This window comes from Ornithodoros turicata, chromosome 1 (assembly GCF_037126465.1).
Source record: "Ornithodoros turicata isolate Travis chromosome 1, ASM3712646v1, whole genome shotgun sequence".
NCBI lineage: Eukaryota > Metazoa > Arthropoda > Arachnida > Ixodida > Argasidae > Ornithodoros > Ornithodoros turicata.
Window position 1 is genome coordinate 91,822,297 of NC_088201.1, and position 10,675 is coordinate 91,832,971.

General features: G+C 46.2%; 1 non-coding gene across 1 annotated transcript; it reads right to left on the minus strand.

Annotated features, from left to right (window-relative positions):
* Positions 1-5,472: 5,472 nt before the first annotated feature.
* On the minus strand, positions 5,473-5,544 carry Trnap-agg (transfer RNA proline (anticodon AGG)). The gene has a single exon. It is a non-coding gene; the product is annotated as a tRNA-Pro (tRNA).
* Between the last annotated feature and the right edge of the window lie 5,131 nt (positions 5,545-10,675).

The following is a 10,675-nucleotide window of genomic DNA, read 5'->3' on the forward strand; positions in this document are numbered from 1 at the left end:
GAGCATTTTGTGCGGTTTAGCGGAGGGATCCGCATGCATGACGACCGTGTTAGGCAATAAGTTACCTGACGTAATGGTAGCAAGATGGTCTTGTACTCTGTCTGGGGAGCACTAGGCCTTACTTCATCCCGGCTCGGAGCCGTTGAGCCGCTCGCAGGGAGCTCATTCCGCGTCCGTTCACCTCGGTGCCAGGAACTGGAATGAAGCGAGAATCATACCCCTAGACCAACGAGCCGGCGATCGATCGCATTGTCGAACTATTACACAAAGTCATCGTTATTCAGAGAGAAAACATGTAGCCGTCACGTGGTGGAACTGACGCTTTAGGAAGCACATCAGACAACCCAACACAAAATTGAGGGGTCGTTCGGGATTTGAACCTGGGACCTCTCGCACCCTAAGCGAGAATCATACCCCTAGACTAACGAGCCGACGTTTGAACATATTCTCGAACTATTACAGAAAGTCATTGTTACTCACAGAGAAAACACGTAGCCGTCACGGGGGTGGAACTGACACTTTAGGAAGCACATCAGACAACCCAACACAAAATTGAGGGTTCGTTCGGGATGTGAACCCGGGACCTCTCACACCCAAAGCGAGAATCATACCCCTAGACCAACGAGCCAAGTTTTTTTTTTAGATATTCTTTATTGATCACAGTATATACATCTCAAACAGTATTAAAACAGTTAAAAGAGTGAACCCCGTCTCGGAGCCACTTTAGAACAGAAAAGTTGCAGCCACTCGGGCACGTCACCTGCGTGCTCAGCAAACCGCTGTGTTTGCAGCAATTCCTCGGCTAAATACACCATTGGCGGCTTCCCATGTTCTTCTTTCCTACCAGCTATTACAACTTTCCATAAGCTGAACATTGCCAACACACACAATACATCATACCTGGGTCCATGCTTGTCAGCAAGTGGCAAATATCTTATGGTATGCGGATTGAGACGGATTCGCTTGTCAACAGCCCTGCTTAAGTCATCCCATAAAAACTGCGCCTCGGTACAATGTATAAACACGTGTTCAATCGTTTCAGCCTCGTTACAATACCTACAGTTAGTAGACCAGGGCACAAATATCCCTTTAGCCGCTAACCACGTCTTTACTGGCAAAGTATTTGTGTGCAGCTTGAAGAAAAATGTTTTGATTCTGGCTTTGATGGGCATTTTTTTGACTCTGCACAGGATATCAGATCCTGTCGAGTCTTCGGGAATATCTCGGTAAAGTGGCACTGGAAAAAGCGCGTCTACAAGATCAGCCTTCAGCCTAGATTTGGACACATTGAAGATGTATTCACGTGAAAACCTTGCCAGTAAAAATCGCATGCTCTGGATTACTTCCACATAGAAGGGGGACACAGTAAACATTCGACCTACACTCGACACCACAATATCAGGAAGATAGACATGACCAATGTTCTGTAGCATGGTTCTAATCACCGGATGATTGCATTTTCGAAAAAAGAACAGTCTCATACTTAGTTTCATCACAAACAAATGTAGAGGCCTACGCCCCCTTTACGGACCGATCTGAAGAGATTATCTCTTCGCATTGCCTCGAAGCTCGACTTCCAGATAAGCGTAGCGAACACACGATGAAAATGTTGTACATTGCTTCGCATGCTGTGTAGCACTTGCAACCAGTATACAACCCTGGCGACCAAGAACGTGTTGCATACTTCTGCTCTTTGGAAGATGGAAAGCTCCCGTGCTTTCCATATGTTGGCATGCGTTCTCACTTTCCCACAAAGTTTCGTCCATGTGCCACTGATGCTTCTGCCCCCCTGTAGTGGGACACCAAAGTAGTTCCCTGGTACGCACTGCCACTTGATGCCTTGAAATACTTCGGGGGTTGTCCCCCATTGACCTACCCACATTCCGACAGATTTGTTCCTGTTGAGGCTAGCACCCGATAACTTGCAGTATTGTTCAATCTCGTTTATGACACCAACAACACTTTTTTTCTCGGAAACAACAAAAGTTAGATCATCTGCATAGCCCAACACTTTCACCTCGCAGGTGTCGAGATGAAACCCTTCTATGCTGGGGTTGCTAATAATCCTTCTACACAGTGGTTCTATATAAAGATTGAACAAGAGAGGCGACAACGGACATCCCTGCCTCACTGATGAACGGACAATAATGCTTTCTGAACAGGTTTTGTTGAGAACAAGCTTCGTTGACGCGTCTCTATAACACAAACGCACACGGTCTATAAACTCTTGGCCCATGTTCATCAAGTTCAATATGGAAAATAAGAAGTCGTGGCAAACCTTATCAAAAGCTTTCGAGAGGTCTGCTTGAAGCACTGCCGGCTGATCTCCTTCTTGGGCACACACGTCGACGACTGTTCGCAACACATGCACGTTGGTCTGAATGCTCCTGCCTCTGATTGCGCACGTTTGATGCTGACCTATCAGGATCGGGATCACCTTCTGTGGACGAGCCGCGAGTACTTTCGCAAATAGCTTGTAATCCAGGTTGCATAGGGTGATTGGTCTAAAATCTGTCACTTGAGGGACAATCCCCGCGGGTATCTTCTTAGGGATGAAAACTGTGTGAGAACGCCGAAAAGATGCAGGGAAAGTGCCTTGTCTTTCTGACTCCTTGAACAAAACGGGAGCGATGAAGTCAGCAAACATCTGATAGAACTCCCCCGCTAAGCCATCAGGACCAGGCGTCTTGTTTTTCCCGAGTGATTGTATCGCATCTTTTATCTCAGCTAGCTCAAGCGGAGCACCCAGTGTTCTTTTTTCCTCCTCTGTCAACTTGGCCACATCCGCCCACTGCGTTATCTCAGCGACGTTCGGTTGCGGTTTCCTTGGTTTCCCAATCAAATTTTCGAAGTACTCGTGGAAACATTTTTGTATCATTCCTTCATCACTAATTATTGCCCCTTCCTGTTCAATCGCTTCTATAGCTTTCACCCGAACATGTTCCAGCTCATGTTGGACGTGTCTCTTACTGGGCAACTCGTCCGGTAAATATTGTCTGGATCTGGACCGTATTCTTGCCCCCTCATAACTCGTTTGATTGATTAGTTCCAGCTCATATTTTGTGTCCTCCATTTCTTTACTTAACGATCCCGGGTTTTTGGACTCAGCCTTAATAATAACGCCCAGGTTCTTCTTTAGTTCTTCCTCTCGCCATTTTTCGCGGTATGCCAGCACACTGCTCCTCTCGATTGCTATGAAACGTACACGTTGTTTAAAGATATCCCACGCTGAGCTCCACGTTCTGTCAGTTGTTATGAGTTCTGCAATCTCATCCTTTACCAATCCAACGAAGCTCTCATCATCGAGTATCCTCACATTCATCTTCCACAACGACCATCCATCGCTTCTGGCCATCTTTCTGTCTTGACCGAGGGTCGCCTTTACTAAACAGTGGTCACTAAAATATGCAGGCCTCACGCCGTATCTCGTGACCTCCTTCTTGCACAGTGTTGATATGTATACTCTATCTAATCTGGCGTGGGAATTCCCTTGAAAGTGTGTAAATACGGGAGGCGTTCCTTTCATGCACTCAAATGCATCCATCATGCCGCAATTTGTTATTAAAGCTTGCAAGGCTACTTCGCTCTTGTCGGCAGTGTTTTTGATCCTATTCCGATCGTTATCGCTTAACGTACAGTTGAAGTCGCCCAGCAGAACTGTGTTGTCCACTTCCTCTGCTAGATCACCCACAGAGTGGAAAAAAACGACCCTTTCTAACATGTCGTTGGGCGCATACACACCGATAAAGCGCCATATCTCGCTGTCTACAAGGGCGTCTAATTTCGCTATTCGACCTTGACCATCAGTAGAGTACTGCAGCGGAAGCATGTTTTGTCTCTTTCTTAAACACAGCAAAGTTCCGGCCGAACACCCAACCGCGTGGCTGACGACAACGTCGAAGTCAGATGCAAACACATACGATATCAATTCCGACGTCTTTTCTTCAGAGCAGATCTTAGTTTCCTGAACTGCTAGCACATCAATATCGTCGTGGTCTTGAAGATAACGTTTAAGTTGATACTGTTTCTTTCTTGAGTTGAGTCCCCTCACATTTATCGTCCCTACAGTGATTGATGTGCCTCTCATGGACGGCCGCGTCAATTAATAAAAGCCAAGAGCGGTTCATACTTATCTCCATTGCCATAGCAGACGATCAGCTGAGTGCATGCCAAGTCACATTAAAGAGTTCCAAAATTGATGTAGTTGAGGCAGGAACCCGCAGTTTCCTGCGGCGTCAATGGAGGAAAACCTGTTGGATCTGTCCGTTTGGGTCTCTTTGCTGCAGAAGTAGTCATTCGTATATCCTGTTGAAGAAGTTCGTTATCGCTGCCATCAACTGAGGAACTTCTCTCTTTCCTTCTTGCTGCCGGGTCATAGTCTTTGGGGGCGTCCTGGCCGTGCACAGGTCCTTTGCCAACGGTCGACTCCTCTGGGCGATCAGCGTTGTGAAAGGCCTCCTTTGTTCCTTCCCTTTCGTTCTCGCAGGCTTCCACCATTGTGACGTCATCTGTGCGGTCAGCGAACATCTCCCTGGCTGGCTCGTCCGTCCGCTTTACACGTGACGCATACGTCGATACACACTCCTCTTCGTCGTGCCCGAATCTCTTACATTTTTTACACCAGGGCGTATTGCAGGACTTCCTGATGTGGCCCGCCATCTTGCAACGTAGGCAAAGCGGAGCGCGACCTTGTACGTCCAATAGAACCTGACAACCGTCGATGAACATCAGGTGCGGGATATCGTCCACAGACACTTTATCTTTCACTTCAAAAACTATTTCTCTTGTAGTAGATTCCACGCCCTCGAAGAATGACGACTTCCATTTCTGGCGAACGATATCCTTTAGTGCACCAAACGCTGATAACGCCCTAACAACTGAGACATCCGGGATATTTCTCGGCATCCAGTGCAACTTGACGACCACCTGCTTAACGTTCGGGTCGATGATTTTGCAACTCCTACCTTTCACCTTCAGTTCCTTTAACGCAAGGAAGTTTTCCTTCGCCACACCGTCGTGGAAGCTGAGAGTCCACACGTGGTTATATTGAAACACACCAAAGTTCGCAACGTTCTCCTTGTTCACTTTCCCTTGTAACGCTTCCCCGAAGTGATGCACGTTGTACGGTTTTCCGGCAGGATCAGCATGGAGGAAAATAGTGTTATGGGAAATTCTCCCAGCAGGTATGGAAGGCAGAATCAACCTGTAATCCGTTGCTTGAGCGTCCTTTGTTCCTGAATGTACTGCATTCCCCCGGCTAGGCCTAGCCGTATTCGCCGCTCCCACGGAGCTCATCGTTTCTGCGACCGATCGCTAACGCTGCCGGAAGTAGAATCCAACCAACGAGCCAACGCGTGATTGAGTTCTCGAACTATTACCAAACTCATTGTTATGCGCAGCGAAACTATGTGGCCGTCACGGGGTGGAACTGGCGCTTCAGGAAGCACATCACACAATCCAACACAAAATTGAGGGCTCGTCCGGGGTTTTAACCCGGGACCTCTCGCACCCTAAACGAGAATCATACCCCTAGACCAACGAGCCGGCGATTGATCGCATTCTCGAACTATTACACAAAGTCATCGTTATTCACGCAGAAAACATGTAGCCGTCACGGGATGGAACTGACGCTTTAGGAAGCACATCAGACAACCCAACACAAAATTGAGGACTCGTTCGGGATTTGAACCCGGGACCTCTCGCACCCTAAGCGAGAATCATACCCCTCAACCAACGAGCCTTTTTTTTTTTTTTCACCAGGTAATAACGTTTATTTACAAACATTAAAATAAGCTATGACTGTACAGTGTTAATGAGTGATGTATGATGAATGAATGATGCACACCGTAGCATCCAAATACACAGGATACAAAAAAATACATGGTACACAACACGCAGGTTACACAGGTCACATACAGAGAGTAAAAATTTACATACATACACAGGATAGAAAAAAATACATGGTACACAACGCACAGGTTAAACACGTCCCACACAGAGAGGTTTGAACCCGGGACCTCTCGCACCCAAGCGAGAATCATAACCTAGACCAACGAGCGGACGTGTGATTGAATTCTCGAAGTATTACACAAACTCGTATTTATTCGCAGAGAAAACATGTGGCCGTCAAGGGGTGGGACTGATGCTTTAGGAAGCACATTAGAGAACCCAACACAAAATCGAGGGCTTGTCTGGGAGTTGAACCCGGGACCTCTCGCACCCAAAGCGAGAATCATACCCCTAGACCAACGAACCACCGATTGATCGCATTCTCGAACTATTACACAAGGTCATCGTCATTCACAAAGAAAACATGTAGCCGTCAAGGTATGGTGAGCTAGAATGAATGGTGTGCTGAACGGCGACTGAAACCGGGTCGTGACGACGGGCCTGCCGATAGGTAGCTACAAAGGGCTCGGCCCGCTGCCGCTTCTTGCGCCCTCAAGGCCACGTGACCGCATGCGCAAAGAGCACCTGGGAGCGCCAGGGAGTTCCCGCGATGGCCTAAATTGAAGCAATCTGGCAGATACAGGGGGAGAGAGAAAAAAATGTGGGCGTGCTGATACGTCACGCTTCAGAGATATGATTACGACGGACGGAGGAGTTCGCGTTTTGGAATGTTGTGATAAAGGCACTGTCTCAGTGCCTTTCGATTCCTTCTTGGGATAATCGGGAGATAATTTTCTTCGGGGGATAAGGAATATCTCTGGTTCTGCTACATCGCTTCTGCGCGAAATCCCCTAATTAAAGAGGTTAATTAATGAATTTTAGGTAATTTGTGACCTCGTAGTTACATACTTTCTTCGAGAGGGTGTTCGCTTAGCCATATATAACTCAAAGAAATATAAATAAATAAAAGGGAGGAATGGAGTGGACTTTCACTGCTGCAAGCTTGTTGAAGATACTAAAAAGGTATTCAAGTCAAGATACTAAATACTGCCTTTTAAAAGTATTTGTAAGATACCAAGTTACTCCTAAAAGCACTTAAGGTAAAGTAACTTGAGGAGAGTATTTTTGTTATGGGGTACAATTCTGTGTGAAGCTCTCACATGTTTTGTGAGGTAGCACAAAGGCATTCCATTCCAGTATCCTCGGGTACATCACACAGATACGTTATGCATAAATTAATGTATATGGAAGTGACTTCGATAGTCATAAAGGTATACTTGAGGTAGTTTGCATTCACAGCAGAGTACATACTCGTTTGCTGCTTGCTGCTTGTCTGTATATGCCCAGCCCCTGTTTGGTAATAAAATACCTCAGTTTTCAGACATGTTGGAAGGCTGCTAAAATTTTGGCCGCAGCATGTTTTACACGCCATTGTTGTACAACCCAACATGATGCGCTTGTGGTATAATGCAATGATACACTGGTGCACAATGTATAAAGTTTTGGGTGCGACAGACTGACCATCGTGACACACGCTCTGAAAGTCACACAAATCCTGCCCCTGAAGTTTTGTTTAAGACGGCATTTCTAAAAATAGCGTCATGTACTAATAGATGCAGAGTATTTGGAAAATCAGTCGGATACCTCAGCCAATTCTTGACATCAAATTATGCAAGCTGAAGAACATCTCCTTAATTACCTCATAACATGTAATCGCGTCGTTTGACAAGCAAAAGTCGGGGTGTACTATGTATTTGTCGCGAACATCGTACTAAAGGTAGTAGAAGGTGAGATCCTGTTTAGACAGAAAGTCACATCCTGTAGGAACACTGTCTCTTTTTTTACCTTCGTCGTAGAAGCAATGGTTTTTGCTTACGATTTCAGAACAGGGTTTATACACTATGTCACTGCTCTCTCCCTTTCCCGGCTTTTCGCAATGCAACAAGCCTTCTATTTCACAGTTGATATATAATCAGAATGAATCAGCTGGACTAGAAAGCATGGTATGCTTTGGTATGGTAAGTGAAGATAATGTCGCATGCTTAGATGTAATTTATATCGCATCAAATACATTGCGGTGTAGTAGGTATTCGATGAGGCAATCGTCTGTAAAGCACTGCGCGGTCCTACGTTTGTCACCCGGTCAGTAGCCGAAGCGACGAGGGTTTATCTGATCCGTGATTAAACCGTGGAAAACTGTTTATCCGCATACTTGGTGCGCTTTCCTACTTATCCTGGCCACTTACCGGCCTAATAAAACGCGAAAGAGTACGCATCACAAACCCTTAATTCTTGCACTAAGCACGAGTCCGACCCCTGCGCTCTAACCTGTGAATCACTGCGAGAAACGGTTTCTGAAATCTGTGTGTAATGAGAAAATATACGATTTGTTGCTGCTGCTTTCTCTATTGAAACCGTGCTGTCTCGGGTAATACTGTGAGGTCCTGTAGTGGCCCTTCCCTTGCCTTCGATACACAATCCTTGCATACTTGCGCCTGGACGCGGTCCTTATGCGATAGGCGATTTCGAATGCGAGAAAACAAGCACAGTTAGATTGCAGCGAATAGCCATTGCACTTCGTCTAACCAACTGTACGCGTATTTTACAATCAGTGATTTGTGGAGGCCCCCTTACTAAAACCCTCTTTTCCCCTTTTCGGCGGGTACAAGTTGTACAAGTTGCTTATAGATTGTGCACGCGCTGCGAGCGACGCCCAACGTATTGCCAATCCTACCTGAAGGGTTCCCAGAAGCGCAAGTATCCCTCGAGTCTGAGCGAGAATACGGCGATATGCACAGACCGACCACTGTTGCATCGCTTATGATCATTGTTGTAAGCAACAAATTATCAATTGCAAGAGAGTGAGAGATAACCTCAGCAAGCAACGACCTTGCACTGAGCTCGTGATGCTCTTGATAAACCACCCATCTGTTCCGTTTCTCGCCCAGCGCGGTGCGACCCTCTGCATTTCACGGAAAGGGCACGTGATACGAAACGGAAGAGTACCTCGGATCCCCACAAAAATCCTTCCGCAAGGCGCGCAGCCAGCTTCAGGGCATCCATGTAAACAATCGCACGTGGTCGAGTGCCAAGGCCGCGACCAAGCGCTCCCATGCATTGGATAGGCCGGTAAGCACACCAGTCATTCTAGCTCACCATAGTCAAGGGGTGGAACTGACGCTTTAGGAAGCACATCAGGCAACGCAACGCAAAATTGAGGGCTTGTTCGGGATTTCAACCCGGGACCTCTCGCACCCAAAGCAAGAATCACACCCCTAGACCAACGAGCCTTTTTTTTTTTTCACCTTTTATTACTTAAAATGTGCTATTTACACAGATGTGCTCTACCTCAGAGCACATGTCCCTTTGCCACAAGTAACATACTAGTACATTCAGTATGCACGGTCAATATTGACGGGCTTCGTATACAAGCATATGTCAAGCCATTCCGGTACATGTTCCGTATAACTCAGGACACTTTTCATGCGTGTCATCTCCTGGTGAAAGATAAGCAGAGGAGGAATCAGAGGTTCGTCGTTTCTATCCAACATTTTTAGTAGAAAAACATGCCAACAATGCATATAATATCATACCGGAAGGTTTCCTCGGGGTGCAACGGCAAAAAGTGTATCGTATACGGATCTAATCGGATTACTTTTCTGAGTTTCTGATTGAGGTCATCCCAGAAAAATTGCGCTTCAGTGCAGTCTGGAAAAACGTGTTCTATCGTTTCCGGCACCTTGCAGAGCCGACAGTTTGTGTTCTAGGGAACAAAGAAGCCTTTATCTTGAAGCCATACTTTCACGGGCAGCGTGTTTGAGTGTAGCTTGAAAAAGAACGTTTTCAACTTTGCTCTTATTTGTATCCTCTTAACTCTCAGTAAGATATCCTTTCCTGGCCACTCATCCGGCACCTGCCTGTACAGTGGCACAGGGAATAATACATTCGTCAAATCTTGGTATAGTTTTTTCTTTGACACCGTGAAGATGTACTCTGCAGAAAACCTCGCACCTAGGAAACTGATGCTATCCACAACTTCCCTATAAAATCCACTCAGCTGCCTATGTTCCAGGTGAATCGCTACGGTGTACTGGGGTAAATAGTATACCGTTTCATCTCCTCTAGTAGGGGATGCTTGATTTCCCTAAAGGAGGTTAATCGCATCAGTATTTGCTTGATAAACAAGTGCTGGAGACCTACGCCATCGTCTTTCACTTTTTTGAACAGGTTTTCGCGTCTCATAGGTTCAAAGCTTGAGCCCCAAATAAGCGTCGCGAAAATGCGGTGAAACTCCTGCACTTTTTTCCGACTGCACTGGAGCACTTGAAGCAAGTACACTAGTTTTGCAACGAGAAAGACATTGCATACATTGGCTTTTTCAAAAATAGATATCTGTCGCTGCTTCCACATCAAAGCACGCTTCTTCACTTTATTCTTTACATCCGACCACAGGGCGTTCGAGTTTCTGCTCATTTCTAGAGGTACTTCAAGATATGTGGGATACGTTGTTTGCCATTTTACGTCTCCTTCACTTCACTGCTGGTCAGTATGAACCCTTTCACCTCTGGAGATGCTATTACGTTCTTACACAGTGGCTCGAGATATAAATCAAAAAGTAAGGGTGACAACGGACAGCCTTGCCTTACGGAACACTCAACTTTGATGGCACTTGTTAGCGCATTGTTGATTACCAACTTTGTTGTAACCTGGGGGTAACACATTTGTATCCTTTTAACGAACGCACTTCCGAAATTCACAGCTTTTAGGAGTGTAAATAAATACGCGT